Source organism: Hemicordylus capensis, chromosome 1 (assembly GCF_027244095.1).
Source record: "Hemicordylus capensis ecotype Gifberg chromosome 1, rHemCap1.1.pri, whole genome shotgun sequence".
Classification (NCBI taxonomy): Eukaryota; Metazoa; Chordata; class Lepidosauria; order Squamata; family Cordylidae; genus Hemicordylus; species Hemicordylus capensis.
This window is the reverse complement of record NC_069657.1, coordinates 371,775,051-371,800,293: the sequence shown is the minus strand read 5'-3', so window position 1 is coordinate 371,800,293 and position 25,243 is coordinate 371,775,051. Positions and strand designations below refer to the sequence as shown.

The 25,243-nt window shown below is 42.2% G+C and overlaps 1 long non-coding RNA gene across 1 annotated transcript in view; it reads right to left on the bottom strand.

Annotated features, from left to right (window-relative positions):
• Positions 1 to 2,534: 2,534 nt before the first annotated feature.
• The window catches only part of LOC128339546 (uncharacterized), a 57,451-nt gene continuing 34,742 nt past the window's right edge, over positions 2,535 to 25,243 (bottom strand). The window contains exons 4-6 of the long non-coding RNA XR_008313083.1: positions 20,834 to 21,441; positions 16,658 to 16,786; positions 2,535 to 2,923 (exon numbers count right to left, since the gene is read on the bottom strand). This is a non-coding gene — a long non-coding RNA (uncharacterized LOC128339546). The remainder of the gene's footprint in view (positions 2,924 to 16,657; positions 16,787 to 20,833; positions 21,442 to 25,243) is intronic.

Below are 25,243 nucleotides of genomic sequence, written 5' to 3'. Positions count from 1 at the left end.
CCCTAGCTATGCCCCTGGAGTGAGGAAGTTGAGAGAAGCTGCTAGTAGGGTGTGCTCTGCCCACACTCCCCAGTGAGGGAAGTGGCTTTACTGACTACCCTGTTGCTACTGCCAAAATTCATGGTTGGCTACTTCACACATCTGAGTTTTACTTCACACATCTGAGTTCTTCACACATCTGAGTACACTAAGAGCATAACAATTACTTAAAATGGGGAGTCCTTGTCACAGAAAAAATTGATTCCCGATAAAAATTAACTTATTTATGTAACAGTGACTTCTGCCAAAATAATAATGCTCCAGCAAACAAATTGGGCTCCCCAATTTGATACTTTGCCCTAATTAATAGGTTTCAGTTCAAACTGGGACATTTTGGGCCCCTTGCTCCCACCTGCCACCCTGTGACGAGCTGTGGCGACTCCCGATCGCCAAAATAAGGTTAGTGGAGTGCTTTAACAGGAGAGCTACTTTGGCAGGCTAGCCACCGTTGAACCACCAGGCTTGCCCATGAGCCCTGTGGTTCTCATGATGGGGGAAAACCAGGCTGGGCCTGCCTTATTCCTCCATCATGAGAATAGCCTCTATGACTCCCAGAAACTCTGTAGAGAGGAGTGGGGTGTGTGGGGGGGCAACACTGCCACCCTACAGGGAGAAGAAAAACTAACAGTGTGACTCTTTTTTAAAATGAAATGGCATTGTAGCAATTGCTTCCTTGCTTCTAGAAGTGAAAATAAAGTAAAGGCAGCCTGTCTTCTACCCATGTCCAGTAAATACAACGGTCAGAGATGTAGTGGTGGGATAAAGCAAGGGTTTGACAACCAAATTGTGGCTGAATCAAATCGGTCCCGATTCAACTTACAGTAATGAGACCAGAACCAGACTGAGGTTTGATTTGGGTTGATTTGGGTAGAATCTAGCCGGATGGATGCATTTTTGCTCCAATTGATCCATCAAACCTTCACATACCCCACACATACCTGTGGACTGGGAAATAACTTAAGAGTGTGAAGCAACAGATGAGTGTAATGAGAAGATCAAGACTCAGACTGCACTCATGCACACACACACAGTTCTGTGAGTTAGACTGGATGTTCCCCCAAAAAAATGTTTGGGGGGCTTCTTTTATTACCTATCTACTTACTTGAATTGCTTGAATCTCTGTTAAGGCTTATGGTGGTAAATAAAAATGCAAATCCCTTAATATTTTGTTTTAAAGTGCTATATATTGCTAATATTGCAAGTTCTAAAAAGCTACTTTATTTTATTTATTTATTTTAATTAAAAAAACTACTTTATGCCAATGTTGCATCACTACTCAAGTCTGCATCCAAAACTAGTTCCAGTGAGTTCAAATCAAGTATCTATCTATCTATCTATCTATCTATCTATCTATCTATCTATCTATCTATCATGTTTCCCAAAATACCAGGATTCAAGTTTTGGTGAATGTTCAGAGAAATGGAAAAATATTAAGCCACTGAGAATACGTCTTTATGTACTTCTTATGTTTATAAGAGTTTCCACACAGGAGTCAAGGGAGAATTCTGGTTTAAGAAATTGTGATGGAATAATAAAGAGGAGGTAACTTGCAGCCAATGGTAATTTTTTTAAAACATAAAAATAAAAATGTTAAAATATAAATGTTCATAGAATGGCATTTTATTCCAATGTTCATAGCACCAATGTTCATAGAATGGCATTTTATTTTTATGGAGTTTCTTGGCATAAGCTTCCCCAGTGGTGGTAGTTGCAAACCCAGAAGCAAAAGAGGAAATACATAACAGACGAAGCAGCTATTGGAGATGCTGTCCCTGTTTTCACAAGGAAGTCTCTAGTTCCACCACAATTGCAGTGTTTTGACGAGTAACAACAGGCATTGGAATCAGCACTGTTGACCATTGCCTATTGGTCGAGCATGTCAGGCTGAACAAGATGTAATGCTAAATGTGTCGTAATCTTTTTGTCTTCTTTTAAAAAACCAATAGAAGTTGTGGGGCCCCTAATCTGGTTTAGGCCTAACACATGTGTGGAAAGCAAATTTTCCCTCACACACTAGTCCCAGTGAAAAATTCCCTGCCCCCACATTCTGCTGGTATTTGCTCCAAGAGGTAAGCTGTTTATGGGTGCCGATTATTAAAGCAAGTATTTCTAAGTGGAACTAATTGAGTCTATTTTCTTTCTTTTTTTAACATGGTGACTCTTACCTAGAGAACCAATCCCATTGGCTGTGAATTTGGTTTGTATCCAACTGTCATCACATGGGTTACAAAGGGATGTTGTCTATACTTTGAGTGGTTGCCATCTTGAAACAACATGGCAGATAATAAAAATAGTCCTGCAAAATCTCATAGAACCTTCTCCCATGTGTTGTGAATTTGGGTTGTATTGGAATGTAAACACAAACATTGTTATTGGGGTGTGTGTTATGGACACACACAGAGATGTGGTGATCTCATAAACTCTCTTCCTGTTGGAAAGCAGGTTAACAAGAGGGAAAGATCATGACATGTTTATTGTCATGTCTGCTTTGACCCTCATGTGCCAGACACCAACAATAGCACCACAACTGGTGAAAAAACCAACATTTAGAAGTTCCCTTAGTTGCTAAGGTGTACCAGTCTAAAGCAAGAGACTACACAATGCCACAGAACATTCAGTGCTCAAGATTTATACATTAACAGTGCTTCGGTCCCATAACATGCTTTATGAGAGGGGAAAATAGAATGTGCAGTCCCTCTGACTAAGCTTGAGAACAGACCATATCTCTACAAGATTTAGATCTTTGCAAACACTCTTGAAATTCTTTAAACCAGTGAAATCATAAATGATTGCTCCACAGGGGAGTGAAGTGTATAGCTGGGTCCCAGGCTGAGTTTCATTCACTCTCTGCAATTGTAATGGAATTTGCAGGGCCTAAGCAATCCTGAAAATGAAGAAAGAAAATGCAAAAGTAGTTATTTCATGACATAATTATTCAGTAAATATAATTTACCTGCAAGAATAACATTGAGAGGACCTCCAGATATTTATAAGAAAAAGTTAGGCCTATATCCAAAAGGTCATTTTTTGAGGGCCTTCTGTATTTCAGTGAATAGAGTGCTGGGATCCAGATAAAAGAAACCTTGAACCCATTTTCATGACTGAGTGAGAGAGCTACTGAACGGGTGATGGGGAAGGCTGAGTTTCATTAACTCTCTGCAATTGTAATGGAATTTGCAGGGCCTAACCAATCCTGACAATGAAGAAAGAAAATGAAAAAGTAGTTTTGCATTTTAAACTTACCTTTTTGTTAGGGGTGTGCCCAAATCGATTTTTCCATTTTGATTTGTACCCAAATTGAAACAGCTGATTTGTTTGGGGTTCAAATCTGATCCCACCCCCCGAATCACCCCTGATTCGATTTGTACCCAAATTTCTACAAATCTGACTCCAAATTGATCTGAATTTTTTTTTAAGGATCCTGTGGCAAAAAGAGCGTGTGGTGGTAGTGCCCAATGGGTGGAAGCTGCCACCCACATTTCAAAGAAATTGGGCAAAGGGCTGGGTTTTTTTTTTAAGTTTATGCATCTTTAAGATTTTTCCCATAGGGAATAATGGGGATTCCAGCAAACGTATAGCTTCACATCAGGGGGAAAGGGGTGGACCAGAGTGGAGTGTGGTGGGTGGTAGTGCCCAATGGGGCCAAGGAAGCTACCACCCAGATTTCAAAGGAATTGGGCAAAGGGATGATTTTTTAGGAATTGTTGAAGTTTACACGTCTTTATGATTTTTTTCCCCCATAGGGAATAATGGATGTTTCAACAGCCCATAACTCCACTGGGGGGGGGGCACTGGGGTGGTCCAGAGTGAGTGGTGGTGCCGTGCACATAGAGTGCCAACCAGCCGCATGGGTTGCTAACCCATGGGGCACTGGGTTTTGTTGTTTCTGAGGTGTCTTAAGTAGCAGATGAAAGTGGATTCATGGTTTGTCATTGAAAATCTCATATGCTACCAGATAATCAATACGAAGAACACCTCAAAAACAACAAAACCCTGTACCCCATGGACTTGTGGGTAAGGGAATGGTTGGCATCCTATGTGCACTACACCACCACTCGCTCTGGGCCACCCCAGTGCCCCCCAAGTGCAGTTAAAGATGTGCAAACTTCAACAATTCCTAAAAAATCAGCCCTTTGCCCAATTCCTTTGGGATCTGGGTGGTGGCAGACACCCATTGGGGCACTACCACCCAACCCACTCTTCTATCCCTGAAGTCCCCTTTCTGCCCCAAATCTGCCCCAAAGAACATTAACAGCACACATCAACAACAGCAGAGCTTTGCAAAGAACCAGGTTTCCCAAGCAAGCATGATATCACAGATGCAGCAGACTAGGGCCAACAACAGCATCAAATGTTCCCTGCCCTCCCTCCCCCAAGCATTTTTCGTCCAAAAGCAACAGAGACACAGCAACATTTGTGGCACCTGGCTATAAAAGCAGATTCAGTCAGGATGCAAAACAACATTCTGCCAGTGGAACTGCGAGGCTTCCCCCCCCCACACACACACACACAAGTAGAAAAGTGATGATGACAACAATGGCACACAATTTGGGGCACATTTTTTGACATTTTTCTGCAACAGATCAGAGCCTGTGGCACCACACAACCTATTCTAGATGCAAGCAATCTAGTTGGAATAAAAATGATGATGATGCTAGAAGTCACAATATGACCCAATCTTCATTGCAAAGAAGTCCACACAGAGAGAGAGAAAGAACCTGTCCTGTGCCCATCCATGAGGTACCCAAAATATAGGCACAACAACAAACCAAGGCATTTGAATTGCATTATTTATATATATAAATAATGGCAGTTCTTATACACAGCCTAACCCAGGCTGGGCATCCATAGCCCAGTTTAGGCTGTGCATGAGAACAGCCTCCTTAGTTCTCACAATTAAAATCAAGATATGAGGAGCATCCAGCCAGGGTAGAAGAGCTGTGTGTGCTCCTGATTGGTGTGTATGTGTTTGCAAAGATCAAGGAAGATGAGAAGAGAATGATTGTGTGGGAGCCAGGAGCTGGGGAGGACGGCTTTTCACCCACTCTCATTAAAATGTTGGGTAAAGAATGTGCTTTGGCCATGCTTGACCTACCCAGCTCCTAGACTATCACTCTCCCCTCTTCCTCCTTTGACCTTTGCAAACAAATGACTGCCGATTGGGAGAATAGCTCTCTTACTCCAACTGGGTGCTCCCTCCTACCTTGATATTGATTGTGAGAATGTGTCTCTTGGCTTAAATTCCAGGTCATCAATAGAAGTGTTGGTTAAGGTCATTGTCTCTGCACCTTCGTTCCCATCCACATGATGAAAAAATGGTAACAGTAACTTAAATCACTGGCTGGTTGTGAGGGAAGAGGAAAAATAGCATGCTAATAATAGCATGCGCTAAAGTAAATAGCTAAGAGCATGCTCTAAAGCAGGGATTCTCAAACTTGGGTCCTCAGGTGTTATTGGACTTAAACTCCCATAATCCCCAGCCTCAGTGGCCTTTGGGGATTATGGGAGTTGAAGTCCAATAATACCTGAGGACCCAAGTTTGAGAATCACTGCTCTAAAGTTATGAATTCGTGGCAAGTATATGCCCCATTAATTTCAAAGGGACTATGCTACAACTAAGTCTGATACTTCCTGCTAATTATTAGAATTTGAAAACCTAAATCATAGTTTCAAACAAGAATTTTGAATGCTGAAGTAATTCCTATGCCAGCTTTGAAGAGTGCCCCCTGTATTACTAGTGCAGTGTCAAAAAGAATGGATTCACAACCATGGTGTTTTCACAAGCACAACTACACTCACTTTGGGTGAGATTGGGCAATACGTTGTCCACTGTCCCGATGCCACGGGATCTGTATGTGCATAGACCATGAGTGCACACATCCTTCCCCACTCCTGGAGCTTAGAGGCACCTTTCCCTGTCTGTGCATAGGGGGGCAGTTCATCTGAACTGCTGCTCTACATGCATTAGAAATATTAGTGTAACTGGTATTTCTAGTATGTGCAGAGCAGCAGTACAATTAGGAAAAAGGTGCCCTAGCATGATGGAGGGGGGAAAGGATGTGCATACTTATGGTGCATGCATGCCCTTATCACCTGTGCTGGGGTCAGCTGATAAAGTGTCACCTGAATTGACCCTTTGTGCTCTATGAAAGCAGCAACTGGAGTTAAGTATCTACAGGCTCAGTTTGTCAAGCACTGCCACTGCACAGCCTCTAGGAGGATTCAGACAACTATGTACACTCCTGTGGCCATTTCTAAGCTCGTCATTTGGCAGCTGCAATTACCTGAGCCCTATTCAGGCATTATGTTCTACATGCATACAGCCTAAGTGTCTATACACATGTACATGGCTTTGTTAGAATGACTCGACATGCATTCATTTTAAAAGTGAACCTGGGTACACACACACACACACCCCAAATACAGGGTAGAGATAGGGACTGTATGACTATATTTTTGTTGAACCTAATGTCTGAATAACTGTATGTGCCTTCACATCTGTAGTACTGTCCATGCGCTGAACATAATGTGTGAATAGGGCTATGGAGAGCCAGTTACCTCATTTGGCTATGTCCCACATGATGCTGTCCTCTCACTAAGCTCATAAACAGAGGCCCTGCTTCTTATCACATTGCCCTGAAAAGTGCAGATGTTGGGAACATGAGGCAGTGACTTTTCAGCTATGTTATGTAGACTGTGGAACTACTCACCCCAGGAGACACAGGAGGGCTTCGTCCTTGTTGGCCTTTCAGTGCATTAAGACTGTTTTGTTTTGCTGCACTTCTGGACTGGTTTGATCCCCACCACCACCACCACCACCACCATCACTGTGTTACCAGTTGCTGTTCTCTTGTTTATGCTGTTTGGATTTTGTTCTATTGGGTTTTTATGCAATTGATCTGCTTTAAACACTATCTGGGGCTTCCACTGCAGAAACAATTTGAATACATCCTCCACTTGTTGCAATGGAAATTCCGTGGGATACTCAAATAAGATGTATTCAAATGAATGGAAGGAGCACAACAGGGATGTGCCCAAACTGGTTCATTTCCTTAGGGAAATGCCAAACCAGTTTGGGCATTCGAACTGGTCCTGCAGGGCAGGGGTTAGTTCCTTTAAAAAGCAGGTAAGCAGGATCTTACCTGCTCCTCCGCCACCCCACCACTTTTCCGAACATGGCACTCGCTGTTCAAAAGGTCACATGTGGCTGCATTGCTGCTCCCAGCAGCCTGCATGTGGCATTGGCACACACATGGCCACTGCACATGCACAGCGGCCATATGCATGCTGACACTGCATGCAGGCTGCTGGGAGCAGCGCTGTAGCCACGTGTGGCCTTTTGAACAGCGAGTGCAGTGTTTGGGAAAGTGGTGGGGTGCGACGGAGGAGCAGGTAAGATCCTGCTTACCTGCTTTTTAAAGGAACCAATCCCCACCCTGCCCTTGGCTGCATGAGCCATTTCCCTACTGCGATGCTTGTAGGATTGCACTTGGCTTCTCCTGCCAGTCTCTCTGCCCTGTGTGCATGCACAACAGAGCCACATAGGCAAAATTATAGCATTGTTCTGTGGAAGAGCAGTAGTATGAGAACAGAAACCATTCTCAAAGCACAGAATTGAACTTGCTCTTGCATGCCAGGGAATAGCTAATGGTCCTTAATATTCTAAGAGCAAACAGTGCCACTATCCTTCTGTATCACTGTACCTGATGTGTCTAATTCTTTTTGCTGCCATTAGAGCGGATGCTTGTATTTCTATCCTCAGTGGCCAAATCAATCTTCCCCAACTCCTCATAAATATTCTAAGAGGAATCCAGGAATTATAACTCCCTCTGCTGACTTTGGCAGGAGATGATACATCCATTCCCTCATACTTCCTACCTAGAAATTCTAGAATACATAAGCCCCATTCAGATTTTATGGAGGGCAGCAGCATTCAAGGTCACAGCTATGAAAGCATGGAGGGAGTCCTGCCTTGGTGCTGTCACTCACCTCCTCCAGCCAGCTTCTCGCAGTTATGGCCCTGTTTGTGAGAAGGGGGAAGCGCTGTAAACCATGATGGCTGGCGCTTCCATGAGCAGCAGTCTCAGGTGATCCAGGCTGCTGCTCATGGAAGTGCAACTGGCGGGGAATTTGAGAGCCATCTGTGAAACCCTTAACGAGTAGGATAATCAGCCAGAAGCCACCGCAAAACTGATAGGATTAGAGGAGAAGGTTCCTCCTTTGCCCTTCTTACCACTTTGAGCTTGGTCCTTAGCACCCCACTTTGGTCAAAGGGCCAAGCTAGGCTAACTCTCCACTGTGGCAGGTACAGTGCGGATTTGGGTTTCAAGTTTTATTGGTGAGCACTTTAGAGTGTTTGATGTTAAGAAGAGTCCTTGTCAGTCCCTGGACACTGAATAGCTCAAAAGGTGCTGGTCAGGGGTTCTTCTAATCTGCAGAAACATCACCAGCTCAAAACGCTGTATGGCTTGCGACTGCTGATGTAGAGGCAGTTACCAGACCTTAGGTCAGCTAAGGACAGCATCAGCTCTAGGCAGGATGCTGTCTGGAGCCAAGGTGTTTTCACCGTTTGTGTTCTAGGGCAGGCTCGCCCACAGTGGTGAGTATTTAGGAACTGCACTGTAGGGGGTGGAGAGTCAATCCCCTTTCAAATCTTTTTTCAATCAATAAAGTTGACCCTTTATACCCAAACGTATGGTGTCTTGTGTCCTTATTGTCTGGGTGCAATCTGTTGGGACAGTTTAAAAACAGTTTTCATAGTTTTAATAATGGTTTGATGTTGGTTTTACAATTTTTGATTTTAATAGTTAATTGACTTTAGTTTTGTTTTAATGTAAACTGCCCTGAGCCATTTTTGGAAGGGTGGTATGGAAATCAATCAAACAAACAAACAAACAAATAAACAAACAAAATGCAACCGCTGCAGCTTAGCTTGCTGTATAGTTTGCATGTAATCTACTATGAAGCAAGAAGGGGCACTATAGTTTCCTCTGTATTGGTTGGGCTAGCTAGGCATTTTTATTCTCCTTCCTGTTCCTGTTTGTTCCTGTTCCTTTGTGTATGAATTAGCAAGTTCTGTACTGATCTCTATGTGCCTTTGTCTCACAAGTAAAGTTATCTTAAACTTTTCACTGGTGTTTGCTCTGTAAACCACACAGACAGAACACACTCTGCAACACAATCATACCCCAAATTTACACTGTAGAAATCTTCCACATGGAATAGCCTGCTTGGTACAACTGCATAAGGAAAATAAGGCATGAGTTAGGAAATCCACAGTAACATTTGTCCTTTCAGAAGCCCCAAGTGATTTCTCTCCAAGAATGTGGGGGATTGTGTGTGTGAAGACTCAGGGATTGGGTAGCTGCATGGACACCCTGCTCATAGTTACTCCTCCTATGTGATTGTGCTGAGGCATCACTTCATGTACATGTTTTTCAAATGTATAAACCAGTACACAATGTGTGAACTAGGCCCTCCACTGATGCAGTCATAGTGGTGATTTCCACAATTGCTGTGCCACATCTTTCAACCAAAGCTTGTGTCTTCCTGCAGGGAGGCTATTAGAGATGGCCTTATCAACATTATTACTTCACTGAGGGAGGTTAGGAAGGCTCATCTTAAGGTGACAATCATTAGACTGCTTCTGAAGAAGCCTTCATCGGATCCCTCAGAGATTAGCAATTATATTCCAGTCTCTAATCTCCCATGGTTGGGCAAGGTGAGAGGGTGGTGATTTCTCAGCTCCAGGAGGTTTTAGAGGATCTAGTGCCAATTCAGACTAACTTTCCAATGGTCTATGTGGCCAAAACTACCTTGGTTGGCCTGATGGAAGATCTTCAGCTGGGAAATGACAGAGGGAGTATAGAACTCTGTTAATTTTCTTCAGTGTCTCAGTGACTTTTGACACCAGGGGTTGGGAGTGGGGGAACTTTGTGAATCTTGATTATACATGGCTAAATGCTGGCTAACCAGAGCGGTTTGACCAAGATTACCCTGGAATTCTGGGTTCACACAGTCAGCTCTGCTGGGCTCACTAATCTTGATTAACTTTTAAACCAGGGCCATTGTGATTGAGTGAACCAAGCCTTAATAAAGTTCAGACACCAGAGAAAGGCTAACAGGAGGCTAAGCAATGTATGTTATGAAAAGCAAGTCTTTGCTATGTCTTAAACAAGTGCACTTGTGAGGAACAGTTGGAATACTACTGGTGGGACTTCAGTGAATAATTAACTTCACAGAGATTTTCATAATGTCAAATGTAACTTAAACTACAGACTGCTCATTTTGGTGCTCCTTCTTGTCATTTAGATATATCTTACAGGTATTTATTCATTTTATTTGTTTGTGCGGAAATGCCTTTTAGATAACAGCTCCTGGTTGGCATAATGTCAAAGACCTAGCATTTACTTTACCCCATAGTCATAATTATGTTCAATCAACCTCACCTGTGTTTAGATGGACAGTGTAGTGTGTATTGCCTTAATTATATTTCCTGACCCCTCTGACAGACAGCTTTGCAGAAATGACTATATGTTTCTCTAATATGGATATCCAGCATTTAATTTATAAAGATCTTTATATTTCAATCTTGTTTCAAGCCTGGATGAGTGGTATGGTCAGATAAGACTTTGAAAAGCCAAGAAGAAAGGTAAAACTGTTGGGAGTTCCAGTGCATTGACCTTCTGCACCAACTATCCTAATGACCACTAGGGGCATTGGGAGTAGATAGTGAGTAAGGTTCTCCCTAGCTGTTCTACCTGTCCCTAGTCTATGACCCCTAATGTGACTTCTCAGGTATTTCTGTTTGAGTCAGAATCCCTTCCTTTCCTCTTAGAGAGCAGATGGAAACATCTCTCCCACCCACCCCGCTTAATCATTATGTAGTTCTGTAGATTAGGATCAGTTTGTTCCTATCCAAAGGGTACTTCACCAATAAATACTTAGTATTTAGTTCTACAAGAGGCCTGCACAACTCAAATGACCTGGCGGGCCGAAACCAACCATGACTTGGTTCATGGGGACCAAGGTCAATTCTTAGGGTGCTGATTATTAGAGTAACACTTTTTTTAATATTAAATTTTTATTAATTTTAACAATAATCATTCACAACACATTAAACAAATATGGACTTCCCGCTCACACCTCCTCGTGAATCACCAACTATAGAATTAACCCTTGCTATAATAATAATTCAAAACATAGATTTAAACCTTACAAACACGATTTTGATCTACTCAACCTGCTAATATTACTAAATTTCAAACCCTGCTGTAAAATCAATATTAGGAAAATAGTTCTTTAAATACAATAAGAATGGTTTCCAATCTTCTTTAAAACATTCTAAATTTTGATCTCTTATCAGTACTGTAAGTTTTGCCATCTCCGCATATTCCAAAATTTTTATCAGCCAATCTTCTTTTGAAGGCAGTTCATTGCTCTTCCATTTCTGTGCATATATTATTCTGGCCGCCGTGGTAGCGTACATAAAAAATATTAAGTTAGTTGTAGAAAACACTCCTTGTGTTATTCCCAGCAGGAAGGATTCTGGCTTCTTAGGAGATGTCATTTTAAATATTTTCTTTAACTCATTATATAGATTATTAGAGTAACACTTAATATCAATCAATCAACCAAATTAAAGTGAAATGAATTAAAAATGAATTAAAAATGAATTTAATCAATATTTTTTTGATGTTCTGGCAGGCCAAGATTGATTTAAATTAATATGAAATAAGTTGAATTAAAATTCATTCTAATAATATAAATATTATACAGTCTGTACATAATAAAATGCATTGTTCTTCCTTCCCACCTCTGCCAAATCATCACACATAACATGGAACACTTTTAAGGGAAAAAATATGAGAAGCTCTTCTCATAATTTTGGAAAAGAAGGGAGAAGGGGGAAGAAAGATGGAAAGGATGCAGCAGGAGGCTTGGAGAGAGAGAGAATGGAGCAGTCTTGGCGAAAGAGAGAGAGGGAGAGAGAATGGAGCAGTCGTGTGTGTGTGTGTGTGTGTGTGTGTGTGTGTGTGTGTGTGAGAGAGAGAGAGAGAGAGAGAGAGAGAGAGAGAAAGAGAGAGAGAATGGAGCAGTCTTGGCGAAAGAGAGAGAGGGAGAGAGAATGGAGCAGTCGTGTGTGTGTGTGTGTGTGTGTGTGTGTGAGAGAGAGAGAGAGAGAGAGAGAGAGAGAGAGAGAGAGAGAGAGAGAATGGAGCAATCTTGGTGGGAGGGAGGGAGGGAGAGAGAGAGAGAGAGAGAGAGAGAGTTAATGGAGCAATCTTGGTTAGAGACAGTCCATTCCCCGTTGTTCTGGAGGTCCCCATTCTCCTCCTGCCACTAACAGCTTTCCCTCCCCATCCCTCGGAAACGCTTTCTCTCTCCACCGGGCTCCCTCCATCCCTGCCATTTTTGCCCTCCCCCGCCACTGGACTCCCTCGTGGGGCCACTGTCCACCGCCGCCTCCTACCTCATTGCTGCCGCCGCACCCCCCCCCCCAATTCCTGTCACCGCGCAGCCGAGGAGATGCCCCGGGGCTATTTCCCCTTCCTACCCCTGCTGCTTAACCCCCCCCCAAAATTCCAGCCGCCGTGCAGCCGAGGAGATGGCTGCGGGGGTGCGGGTGTCCTTCCCTACCCTCCCCCATGGCGGCGGCGGAGGCGCACGGCAAAAGAATTCAGAGCGACGCTCGGGCCTGCTATTTGGCCCTGCGTCGCTTTCCAACTGCGAGGCATGCCTGCACAGTTAAGAGACTTAACTGCGCAGGCGTGCCTCGCAGTTGGGAAGCAACACTGGGCCAAATGACAGGCCTAAGCGTTGCTCTGATTTCTGCCGCTGTGCGCCGCTGCTGCTGTGGTGGAGGGTAAGGAGGAACACCCGCACCCCCGCAGCCATCTCCTCGGCCGCGCAGTGACTGGAATTTGGGGGGGGGGATTAAGCAGCAGTGGGAGGAAGTGGAAATAGCCCCAGGGTGCAGGAACAAAGGACTCACGGGCTGCATGCAGCCCACTGGCTGTATGTTGTGCAGGCCTGTTTTACAAGAATCTCCATGTGTCTTCTCTAAGTAGCTGCAACTGCTAAACTCTGCATTCTACTCTGTAACTGGAGTGGGTAGCTTCTTTAGTGCTCTGCTAATTAATCGGGGGGGGGGGGTAAAAATTACAACCCCCAACAAAAACAAAGTATAGTAGCCAACCCTGAAACAAGTTTGAAATATACAGTTAGTTAGTTCTTTTATTGCAGCCCTAGGCCAAATAGAAACAAAAGTGACAATAACACAACCATTCAGAGTTACAGTAAATAAAGGAAATATAACAATACATATACAGATAATACTAAAACTACCATAAAATCAAACCTATAAAAGACTGTGGCGGGATGTCTGTCTCATTGCCTCATAAATAAATTTGGTTACCACTTTGGTGACTTCATCGAAACATACAGATTTATTAAGCTAAATTTCAAAATTTGAACTTCAGAAGTAGAGTTTGGAACAAATGTGGAATTTTTGTTGTAAAATTTATTCCATGACAGCAACTGAATGGCAGATTTCCTTGACAAAATTTTATCACTGTTTCAGGCACACAAGCTCAGTGACAGAAGAGTATCTTTGGCAGGAAGGGGACAGGTTGGTCAGCAAGCTGAAGGTTGGCAGTCTCAACAACAATTTAGCCAGATTAAAAAGACACAGACAATTTATATCAAACAGTGGCACCAGTTTAGTCCTCTGGTATCGTTTGCTTCTCAAGCCAGAATGTTATGGGCTATAGTATGGTGCCCCAAATGGAAATGGTTTTAATTGCCTCCCTTGACTAGTAGTCCTGGTGGTACAGGAAACCAGTATTGCATCTACAGAACTCGTGCTGTGAGTCTTGCAGCATATTAAAAGTTACACTTTGCAAAAAGTTGAGATTTTTAAAAAAGAGAACAATTTAAATTTGCCTTTTTGAAAGCAGGGCACTAAATACTTTAGGGGACCAAGACAAAAACCTGAGGTAAATACAAAGATAACAATATGAAAATTAGGGACTTAAATACCACAGGAGAAAATGGAGAAGCTGTGGGGTTGCCTAGCAAGTCCTAATATAAAAGAGCAGCAGAGACGTTAGAGCATTATATCCATGGCTTAAATTGTCTACTCGCTAATATACAATGTTTAGCAAATACTCAAGATGGGCCTGAGCTTCTAGAAGAGGAAGATAAAAATGACTTGATAGTATAACTGAGACTTGGTAGGATTACTGCCAGGACTAGAATTTATCAACTAAAGGATATAACTTGTTCAAAAACAATAGAAAGAGAGGGGGAGTCACAGTATATAATGTATACATCTACGTAGAAATCCAAGAAAATAAACATCGTAGCCCAGTGGACAGCATCTGGGTGAAAATAAAAGGAGAAGGAAATTAAAAACAACACTGTAGTTGAAGACTACTACAGATTGCCATATTGAGGATGTGGGTTAAACTTTCCTGAAACTTGCTACCATAAGACCAGCTCTCCTCTCCTACAACAAGAAGAGCTTATTCAGGTTTGCTTGAAGTAAAAGAAGGAGGAAGGAAACGGTAGGCCTACTACTCAGGAAGGGCAATGAAATATTATTGGGTGCCAAAAAGGCACACTGCTCAACTACTAGAGCCCTATCGCATGATCCATGAGAAAGGCTTGAAGGGGCGAGGGAAGGAAGCCTTGAAAAGCTTACCTCCCGCGCAGATGATCTTCTCCTTGTTGCTGGGCAGGCAGATCAGCTGCCCAGATGATTGCTGGCTTCTGCCAGCAGCTGAGAGGTCTGGGGGCCAGGAGTCTCCCGGATCTCCCATAATGCACTGTGAAAGAGCGCAATGCATTATGGGGAGTCCCCCGATTGGTGTGTGGGTGCCACACGGAGCCAACACATTATCAGTTACCCCAGGGCTAATGATGTATTTGCTGAAACTACCTTGTGGGTTTGCCACCGTGCTACCTCCGGAAGCCATGCGGCTCCTGACAGTTGTCACACGCAGGCAAAACTGGGCTGGGATTACCTAGCCTGGTTTTGCCTGTGCATGAGAACAGCCTCCTGTTTTGCTTTCAATTTAACCAAAGTAGAACTTCATGCAACCTCACAAAAGTAGCATGAATGCCAAGAAGTAAGCATTGCCATTCAAGGAGCTGATAAGGAGCTGGCCAGGAAGCACCTACCTGCCTTAAATGAGTTCATATCTTCAGGTCTGGATGAATTGCTTCCTAGGATACTAAAAGAACTGCCTGATGTACTCCTGAACCTCCCTCTATCATCTCTGAGAAATCCTGGAGAATGTGTGAGGAGCCACAAGACTGGAGATGAACTACTGAGACTCTACACACGATCTGCGCTCGCTCCGCTGACCTCATTTTTTGAGGGTGCAATTAAACGGGTTAACCACCAGGAGCCGCACAGCTCCCGGCAGTTCACAAGCACAGGGGAAACCGGGCTGGGCTACCTTAGCCTGGTTTCCTTCACACATATGAATAGCCTCACTGTTTTCTCAGCCTTCAAAAAGGAGGGGGAAGGACAATCCACATAACGATAAACTGGTCAGTCTACTTGCAGTAAGCCAGACTATACTACTAACGGATGGATTGTGGGAATACTAATTTATCATGATTTCAGAAAAGCTTTTGACAATGCTTTCCATGATATTTTGGGTAGCAAACAAGTATAATAAGAGTTAGACTATACCACTAACGGATGGATTCACAGCTGGCTGGGAAAACCATTCTCAAAAAAGTGCTCATCTATGACTTCTCATCAAATTGGAAAGAGGTTGTGAGTAGGTGTTGCAGGGTTTGCTCCTGACCCTGGTGCTCTTCAACATTTTTTAATCAATGACTTAGATGAATGGGTGGAATGAATCCTCATAAAATTTGCAGATAACACAAGACTGGAATGGTAACTAACACCTCGGAATATCGGAATAAAATTCAGAATGATCTTTATAGAATGGAAAACTAGCCTGGAATGAACAGAATGAAATTCAACATAGACATATTGAATGTTCTATATTTATTGAGGGGAGGGGCAGGGAGATAAAATACACAGGTATAGGACTGGTTATGTGTTCCTTGGTATTAGCACATGTGAAAAGGATCTTGGGATTTTTATTGATCACAAGCTGAACATGAATCAGCAGTGTGATACAGCTGGTAAACAAACAAACAAACAAACAAACAAAACCCAATGGTTAATGTAGTTTTAGGCTGCATTATCAGAAATATAGATTCCAGTTCACAAGAATTAATAGTTCCACTTCATTCCACATTAATCAAGCCTTCTCTGGAGTCTTTTGTCCATCTGTACATCACATTTTACAAAGGATGCAGTCAAACTGGGTCAGGTCTGGGGGGAAAGACCTATGAGGAAATGTTGAAGGAACCAGACATATTTAGCCTGAGAAGAGATGACTAAAGGTGAACATGGCAGCATTCTTCAAATACCTGAATGATGGTCACAAAGAAGAGAGCAAATACTTGTTCTCTGCTTTCTCATAAGGCAGAATTAGATCTAATGGGCCTAAGTTTCAGGAGGGTAGATTTTAGTTGAACATTAGGAGAAAGTTCTTAATAGTAATAATACTTCAACTGTGTAACCAATTACCTAGAGGTGATGGGTGTTCCTCCTCTGACGGTTTTCAAGCAGAGGCTGTTAGGGATGTTCCAGCTCTGAATTTCCTGCATTGACCAGTGGGGTGGACAAGGTCCCCTCCAACTCGTTGATTCTATGATTCTACAAAATAAATTTTGAATATGGGGCTCTTCTCTTAAGAATATTTCATCTTCAGTATACTCTACTTTGTGGTGATGAACTATAGAGTTTACACAACTTACAATATCTATGAGAAAGTTTCTAGCTTCAAGATGCAGGCAACATGTACAATAAACTAAATGTCACTCTACATTCTTATAATATATTTCTGTTATATTTTTATTGGACTGCATTTTAAACTGAAAAGCAAATTTGGAGATGTGGGAGAAGTTAAACTTCTTCACATAATTTCCTTTCTGTGGGAATACATACAATAATCTATGTTTTCCTCAGCCATATAGTTCCCATTATATTTAACCCAGCAATATGATTTATAGGGAAAGACCAGATTTTTGTGTCATGACATTTCTCAGATTTAGTCCATCATGCGTTGAGTTTTAAGTAATTAAAGTAATGTGAAGCCATCTTCCCCTGATGCAGGAACTTTCATAAACCTTGACATTTCTCAGATGTTTGCCTGAGAAACCTCAAATTCTTGATGAAGTTCACTTTAGGCAAAATCCAGTAACAACCTAAGGGATATGATGAATCTCCCTGAGAACTTTGATGAGGGTTTTTGAAACCCCTTAAGATTCTTCATGTGTTTTGCTGGAGGATTCATGTGTTTTCATGAATCATGAAGGATTCATGTGGTCTCATTGAGGATCATATTGATCACACAAGGATTCATGTGATTTGCTGATTTGAGGATTCATGTGTTTTGCTGAGGACTGATGTATTTTGCTGAAGGATTAGCATTCAGATTCATTTTGAATTTCTTTTCAAATGAAATTTCAGTTGTAACTCTATTTTCAACACAGTAAATTTGTGTTTTAAATTAATCCCATCTCCCATGGATGTTGTAAACTGGAACATGGTGCAACCTTTTTGTTCTGCAAGCATAAGAACCAATAAGTCATTTCTCAGTGTAATCAATGGCCATTACAACAATCAAATGAAGAGTACATTTTAAAATAGAGCATCTTCAAGAAGCAGCTTTTTAGTTTATTCTAATAGAAAAAGGATAAAGGCAGCCCTTTTCTGAGAGTACCAAAATAGGCAACTTTCAAATGATGTAATGACACACATTTGCTAAAGATTTACAGTATCCTAGGGAAAGCAAATCTACATTCGTATAGGGGAGAAATTTACAATGAGGATTTCATTTAACTATGGATGACTGCTGTGTGTAATTTACCTAAATGGCCATAAGCTGCTATTGAGCTGTAACAACCAAAAATGGTTAAGTGCTCAGATAATTTTGCCATTTCTGCTGCTGCAAAATGTTGGAAATAACATAGATAAAAATGAAAGGGAAATATAATGTTCTGAGATGAGAAAACAAAGAGCTCACAATCTGTAAAAACATCATCAGAATTATCCTCAATTTGGTAAGCATTAACTGCCTCATTATTATTTGGATGAATTAATGAATTAATGTCACAGGTTTCTTCAAGAGTTGGCAGAAAATAATGTGACATAGGCCCATTTGTTGCAATTGCATTTTGGATGGTAGAGTAAAACATTTGATGAAAGAATGCAATCTTGAAAAGACCTTAATTTAAGATAGGTACATGAATTCTACATTCTTAGAAAACTAATACCACAAACTGTGATTGTGGACAACATGGCCATCAAAACAGAGCATGATGGCACTGCAAGGAATTAATCTGAAATTAAAAAGCTACAGGCTTCCCATTACAACTGTAGCTTGAAGTTTCACTTACTGTGATGGATCTAGGGACACTTCAAGTCTCCCAATCTGGGAGAATCAGGGGAAGCTAAACCTGCTAGTGATGGATGTCTCCATGCTGTCTAAGTCACAACACTGCCAACAATCATTATTTCAGTCTTGTTTTGATTATGACCAGATATGGAGCAAACACCAAGAATGCAGGATCTGATAGCTTCTCTGTGCATTACTGCAGCATTGTAGTAGCTGTCAAAGCATGCTTTCATGTAGTGGAAGCTCCATATTGCTGTCATGATATTTGTAAAGGACTCACCACATGGATTAGTGAACCATTTCTAATCCAGCAATAGAGGCCCCCAGGAAGTGGGGGGGCTCTATTTGATGTTAGTTTGGAGACTTTTCATCCAAAAATGCGGATCCATATTGTCTTTTATTATCCACATACTGAACAGATCTGCTTTACAGGACCAGTTTCCCTGGGAGAAGAGAGAGCACTTAATATTTAGTTCTGTGAGCATTATTTGACCAGGATTACTCATTGCTCACTATATAGATTGCAGAATTACTGGTGAAAAGTAAGAATGCCAGGAGTTATTCTAGTTCAATTGAAAGATGTTCTATGTCAGGAATTTAAGCTGGGGACTTGTACTGTCATAAAATTAGTGACCCAAATTTCCCCCATCTTTTGAACTTAACCCTTGTGGCTTCCTAGCCATCTGCTAGTAGAAAGGTAACATCTGGTTCTCCATGTATAGCTCTTAAATATTAAGCTATATGATAGCATTCTATCTGCTAATGCTCATAGTGTTCAGTTACTAAACATATGTTTCACTGAGATGAGATTTCCATAACAATAGCAACAATAGCAATAACAACTTTACTTATATAGTTGTTATAGATACCCCACAATAAATGTTCTCTGGGTGGCTTACAAAACAAAGCCAAAAAACAACATACAATTAATACACATAAAAATTAAAACAAAATTTTAAAACATCAAGACTATTAAAAAGGATGGGTCTTCACCTGGCACCTAAAAGACCATAATGATGGTGCCAGACACATCACTGGGGAGCCTATTTCATAAACAGGGTGCCACAATGGAACATTCCCTAGTAGCCCCTGCCACAACTCATTTGGCAGGAGAAATCTGAGCAGGACCTCTGAAGAGATCTCAGGGTCTGAGTAGAAACATATGGGATAAGGCGCTCTTTGGGGCAACCTGATCCCAAGCTGTTTAGGTTAAAACCTTCCCAAAAAAAGGTGCTGAGCAGAGAGTAAAAGATGAACAAGTCAGAAATTTAACAAATGGAGATGTGAGATACTACATGTAATTTAAAATAACTTCCACCATCACATATGAATCAAGAACTAGCTTAACCTGAGCAGAGGATCTGCACGCTAGTACTTGATTGCTCCCCTCACCCTCTGCCACAGCCCCCCTCACCTCAGTGATCTCTCCACCCTCACCTGAGCTTCTCCTCCTCCATCTAGTTGCTTCCATCCCCGTCATCCTTCTTGGTCACTCCTCCATCACTTTACTCCATCTCCCTCACCCCTCTTGGTCACAGCGGCAGCGTTGCTGTTGCCTATTGGCCAAGCTTCAGCCCGCTATCCGGAGAGACTTCTCCACCCTCACCCAAGCCCTGTTCCTGCTCCTCCCCGCAGGAGCAGCAGCAGTGGTGGTTGACTGGGCCCTTCCTCACTGCTGCCACCACAATGGTTGCTCGTTCCCCTCAGGCCGCTGACAGGCCCGGGCCCATCCCTTGCCTGCCTGCCTCCCTCAGCCAATGGCTTTGGTAGCCCCAAACAGCAGCAGTGCTTGACTGGGAAATTCCTTGCTGCCAATAGGTGCCGCCATGGCCTCTTGTTCCCCTCAGGCCACTGACAGGCTCGGGCCCGTCCCTTCCCCTTCCTTCTTTCTCTCTCCGCCTCCTTTCTTTTTCTCTTTTCTCTCTCCTCCACTTGCTCTTCCCCTCTGTCTTTCTTCCCCTCCATTCTCTTCTCTCTCTCTCTCTCTCTCTCTCTCTCTCTCTCTCTCTCTCTCTCTCTCTCTCCCACTCCCCCTGAGTTAACAGATGTTGTTCATTTTGTTTCCTCATCTAATTCACACAACAGGAGGCTCCTTCTCCTGAAGGGGCTCTTTCCTCCCTCACGACCCTTCTCTTCACAGACCCCTGCCAATTATCCTTTTAAATATAGCTGTATATTGCCACCCTGGGACACTCTGAAGATGCTGTTTCTGTGCTTGCCCAGTGTCTGGAGGCTGATAGGGTCTGGATGGGCCAAAACAAGGTCAGAGTGAATCCCACAAAGATCGAGTTGTTTTTACTTACTTCTCAACCTGGCCAATTGCCAGAGGTGCCTTTGCCCAGCTTTGGCTGGTCCGCCAGTTGTGGTCCTATCTCGACCAGCAGGCCGTGGCAATGGTAACTCATGCCCTCATCATCTCTCGTTTGGATTACTGTAATGTGCTCTTGGGTTTCCTTTTGAAGATGACATGGAAGCTTCAGTTGGTCCAGAATGTGGTGGCCCAGCTGCTTATGGGCACTAGAACGTATGATAGTGTGATACCTCTCTTGCAGTCACTGCACTGGTTACCTATTTGCTTCTGGGTCCAATTCAAAATGCTAGTTCTCACCTTCAAAACCCTTCAGGGCTTAGCGCTTGTTAACCTTCATGACTGCCTGTCCTGTGAGATCTTCTTAGGTTGCCCTTCTTTTGGTCCTGGTCTTAGAGAGGTCCATAGTACTAGGGCCCGTGGAAGGGCTTTCTCTGTTGCTGCCTCTTCACTTTGGAATTCTCTTCCCCCCCAGATTTGGTCTGCCTCCTCCCTTTCAGCCTTTAAATCCTTATTGAAGACATTTTTTCAGCCAGCTGTTTGCCCTTTAATTTAGGTGTTGTTTTTTAAATCTCGGATGCTGTTCTTGCCATGTACACCGTCCTGAGGATTGGGCAATATATTACAACTTTTAATTAATTAATTAATTAATTAATTAAGATTCCTCTCCTCTACAATCAAGAACATATTCCAACCAGTAACAGTTGCATTCCAACTGACCTTAACCATCACAGGCTCCTCACCCCTATTTGTATAGGGAATCCCCATGGCCCAATCACCACAGTGCCACAGGATCCTCATCTGCATATGGAATACCCACTGTCAAATCACCATGATGCTTCTGCTTGCGAACTCTCCTCACAAGAGCTGTCACACACGGGATTAGCCACATGTACGCCTTAGAGAATTATATATAGAGATGCTACATCAAGGCACCTAATTCCCCTTTTTACTCAAAAGAAAGTCCCACTGAGTTTGAGTAACTTAAAAGTTGGGCATTTTGAACTTTCATTTGTTTTCAATGGAAACAATTTAAACATATGGTAAACTTCTCTGATTAAAATCAGTGGAACTTCAAGTGCATATCTTTGGTTGGATCATGCCTTCTGTGTTATTCCTTGCTATAATTGTGAGAGAAAGTTAATCTACTAAGCAAGAAATAAAAGTAAAATTCACAGTTATTAGTCTTAAATATGCACTGTCTGGAAATGACGACATTCTGAAATTTAGCTCACAGTAATATAAATCATATTGAACAGAAGATATCTAATTATCTTTCAAAAATAACAAATATATATGCAAATGCTTTAATCTTACCATAATAATATGTCTGGACATATTACAATGTTACAAATCCAACATGAGCACAAAAGTTTAATACTTTGTAAACCTTCAGAGGTTGGATCTGGTTCTTACTTATTGAGTAACTAAATTATAGGTTAGATTTCCTTTTGCACATATACTTTTTGTCTAGTTATACATTTATAACAGATTTCTCCGAAGTGAGACTTCTAACCTTGCAAGCATTCTAACGCTACAGGGTGCATAGCCAGGAAATGCACAAGACCTAAGGACAATTTGAAAAAAGACAATTTGCATTTTAAAAGCCTTTTTACACTTTTGAAAACATCTTAATCCCCCCACTCTTCACCAATTGCTCTTACAGAACCACACCCTTTGATTTCCCTGAGTTTTTTTGTGCCTTTCATTTACCATTTGCACCCTTTAAAATGCTTTAAACTGGCTCCTAATAAGGTTTATTACAGCTAAATAGCATATTATAGCTACAGTATTATAGCCCATAAGCATATAGTGTAAAGCAGTCTGAGGCTTACTTGACAGAAGATATATATATTTTACACAGACACAACCCAAGGTTTTGGTTATGGGCATAAAGTCAATATTTACTTGTATTTCTCAACAGGCATACAAAGGCTTCAATAATGTGATGCCTCATTAATCGAATAACGTGTGAACTGGATCTTAATTACTTACAACATATATATATATATTTATATATATATATGCATGCAAATACTTTACTCTTACCATAGTAATATGTCTGGACAGAGCAGTTATAAATCCAACATAAGAATGAAAATTTAATATTTTGTAAATCTCCGGAGGTTGGAGAAGCCACTGCCAGTCTGCGTAGACAATACTGAGCTAGATGGAACAATGGTTTGACTTAGTATATGGCAGCTTCATAGGAACATAGATAGGTGCCATATACTGAGTCAGATCAAAGGTCCATCTAGCTCAGTATTGTCTACCCAGACTGGCAGCAGCTTCTCCAAGGCAGCAGGCAGGAATCTCTCTCAGCCCTATCTTGGAGATGCCAGGGAGGGAACCTGGAACCTTCTGCTCTTCCCAGAGCAGCTCCATCCTCTGAGGGGAATATCTTACAGTGCTCACCCATCAAATCTCCCATTCATATGCAACCAGGGTAGACCCTGCTTAGCTAAGGGGACAAATTATGCTTGCTACCACAAGACCAGCTCTTCTCTTTCTGTGTTCCTATATGTTCCTAACTGAATGAAGTGCATCTACTCTATTTAAAGTAGTGTGTTTAAGATAACATGGGGCCCCCCATGACTGGCACCAGTGGTTGACACCTTTGGGCAGTTGCTGTGCCCTGGGGCCTCAGAGGACCCACTGCCATAACCTGGTGTGCCCACAGCCCACAATTGTATGGAAGCACAGAAACTCTCCTGGCCAAGACTGTCACCATGTCACCACCTCCTCCTGCCGGCAAATGGGAATTTCCCCCCTGATAAACCGCCACTGCCTCCTCCAGGCACCCCTCCCATCGGTAAACATTCCCTTTGCATATGGGGTGGCTGGGAGGAAGCAGTGCAGGAGGGAGGGGGACCTGCAGTGGGCACTCTTTGTTTAAGGGTACCCTCAAACCTAGTGCTGGCCCTGAAACTTTATTCTTTGGTATTTGATCTGCATGGTTCTTCCTCTCAACACAAGTCATTCCTTGACATTGTAGTCATCAAGTGATGAATATACATGGGGCTGTTGTGCCAACTGGGCAGCACGGCTGGCTTTGTTATATGATGCTAGAGATTTTAAAGCATTCCAGTTTTAAAGCTCATGTAAGCTAACCATAGAAAGGACCTTGATGGTTCTCAGCAGAAGGGAAAAGGTAAAAAAAAACCCAACCTGGATTGTGATGAAAGTATTTGTCACTCAGACATAATGTACAAAGGTGTGTCCCAACCTGGGCTTGCCACTCCACCTCTCTGCAAGTATAGCACACTGGCAACCCTTTAGAGCAGGAATTCTCAACCTTGGTTCACCAGATGTTGTTGGACTACAACTCCCATTATCCCTAGCCACAATGGCCTTTGAAAGGGGATGGTGGGAGTTGTAGTCCAATAACATATAGGAACCCAAGGTTGAGAACTCCTGCTTTAGAAAGTATGTCACTAATTCATGTTCAGTTGCGGCTGAATAAACCTTTAGCACAGCCCACACATTTGAGAACGAACTTGTTTTTAATCGCTGTTACAAAAATTGTATATAGTTAAGAGAGACAGCATCCTTCAAAATATTTCACAAGCATCATTTTAAGTGTTTCAAAAGTGACACAACTATGATATAACTAACTCTTACTACAAATTAATATTACTGTGGCAACAAAACAAATAAAAGCAGAATTAAACACAAGATTGATTCATCCAGAGCATTACTGTTATTGTTGCTGTTATTATCTAACATATAATTTCCAAGTGTGCTGTGGGTTGGTTGTTCATGCTCCAGAATCCATACTTCCCCTTCCCTTCATGTTCCAAGACATCTAAGAGTTTAAAAATTCAGACCTGACATAAAAGAACCTAAACATAAAAGACCTATACATAAAAGAAGCTTAATTTTCTTTAGTTACCCTTAAAATAAGTTCTGCTGTTTTCAGTTGGGGGCCAGATCTCTGGAAAGGCAAGCAGGCATGTCTATTCTGTTTCACATTGCCCCTCGTTTTAATTTTCACAATGCTCATGTTGACCAGTGACATCTGCTGTCCATCTAAGAAACTGCATTGCTAACACTTCAAACCACAGTTAAAAATATAGCTGCCCAAATTGAAAAAATAATAATATTATTAAACTCGTAACACATACAGTGAACAACTGTAACCAACAGCCCAAGAGAATGCTGGGAAGGAAGGGTTGGAAGGAAAGAAAGAAGAATGGAGAGATGGAAGGCCAGAAAAACATGTACAGAAGAGGCAGCGACTTCTCTAGGCACAAATAAAAAAGGAGAAATAAAGGAGGGATGGAGGGAGGGAAAGGAGACTAACCTAGGTGGAGAAGGAGAAAGGTGACATACAAAACCAAAACCATTTTCTGTAATTCCATCTACCATTGTTTAGGGCTATAAATACATAAAGAGTATGAGGGGG